A 1669-nucleotide genomic window follows, 5' to 3' on the forward strand; every position below is an offset into this window, starting at 1 on the left:
AGTGTCAATCTATCATAGGTTTCTGAACAAAATCATTTAGACAAGAATTCATAACAAAAGCAAAAAAAACGATAAAAGAAAAACACTTAGCGAGTTGTGAAGCTGGCAAAAGGATCCTGGCATGCTGAGATCCCTTCTTCCTTATGCATAGTATTGTTTCAGTCATTTCCTGTTTATGGGTTCTGTCAGGACTGTCCCATCTTCTTTTGTAAGGTAGTAATACCCACTTTCATGGGTTGTCCTGATGATGTAGGGTCCTTCCCATTTTAGGGTGAATTTGGAGGGCCCCAGTAGGTTCCTCCTTACGTGTTCCGCCATCCTTAGTACCAACTGCCCTTCAATGAAAGTTCTTGAACGTACTGCTTGTGCATATGCTCTAGTCATTCTTTGCTGGTACCTTTGGCTTCTCTTCTTGGCTAGTTATCTTTCTTCTTCTACCCCTTCCAGATCTGCCAATCTCCTTTCATTGTTTGCGTCCTCGTTTTCTTCTTGGCTTTCTTCAAGGACCACTCTTGGTGTGGAAATAACTAATTCCATGGGACTGATAGCTTCTATTCCATAGATTAGGGAAAATGGCGAAAATCCCGTGGCTGTTTTTACAGAGCTCCTACATGCCCAGAGTACATCTGCTAAATGGTCACTCCATTTCCCTCCATACTTGTGTTTCATCTTTTTAAGGATCTTCAACATCGCCCTATTGATGGCCTCAGCTTGACCGTTTCCTTGTGGGTAGTGTGGGGTAGACCATCCATGTTTGATGTGATATGCCTCATTTAACCCCTTCATGTCTTTGTTTATGAATGGGGTCCCGTTGTCACTAATCAATCTTCTGGGGATTCCAAACCTTGTAATGATGTGATCTCGAATAAAGTTTGCTACGGCTGCTCTAGTGGCTTTTTTCAAAGGGATGGCCTCTACCCATTTTGTAAAGTACTCTGTGGCTGCCAAGATCCATATGTAACCATTGGATGGAGGGTTTATAGGCCCTATGAGATTGAGCCCCCAAGTGTGAAAAGGCCATGGTGTTGTCATATCTTGCAAAACATTTGGGTGAGTGTGGATCACATCTCCGAGGACTTGACAGGCATGGCAGGTTTTGACTAGCTCTTCAGAGTCACTTTTCATTGTTGGCCAGTAATATCCCAACAGGTAATAACTGCTTGTGAAGCCTTCTTTTTCCCGAGTGACTCCCACAATCACCGGAATGGACTTCCCTGACTACTTCTCTAGCTTCCTTTAGCCCCAGGCATCTTAGGGGATCCCTACTGTATCCCCTTTTGAATAAGATCCCGTTCTGTAAGAAATACCTGTCTGCAAGTTTCTTAAGCTGGTGGGCTAGTGTCCTGTCAGTTGGCAGGATCCCTTGAGCCAAGTATTCTATGAAGGAAATTCTCCTGTCCTCTACAATAAACACAACATAGCTTTCTTCCTTATCTATCGCAAGCCGACACTCTTGACATTTTTCCTGTATAGTTGTTGCCTCTTTGTTCATATTTGGCCAGTAGTATCCCATGCGTTGCATTCTTCTATATAGGTTGATCTTTTCTACGATCCCATAGGCTTGGGTATGTAACTCTTCCAGCTTCAGTTTTCCTTCCTTCTCGTTGATACACCTGGACAGGATTCCCCCTGATAGCCTTCTATACAATTCCCCTTCTATCAGAGTGTA

Source organism: Quercus robur, chromosome 9, assembly GCF_932294415.1.
Source record: "Quercus robur chromosome 9, dhQueRobu3.1, whole genome shotgun sequence".
NCBI classification, from domain to species: domain Eukaryota; kingdom Viridiplantae; phylum Streptophyta; class Magnoliopsida; order Fagales; family Fagaceae; genus Quercus; species Quercus robur.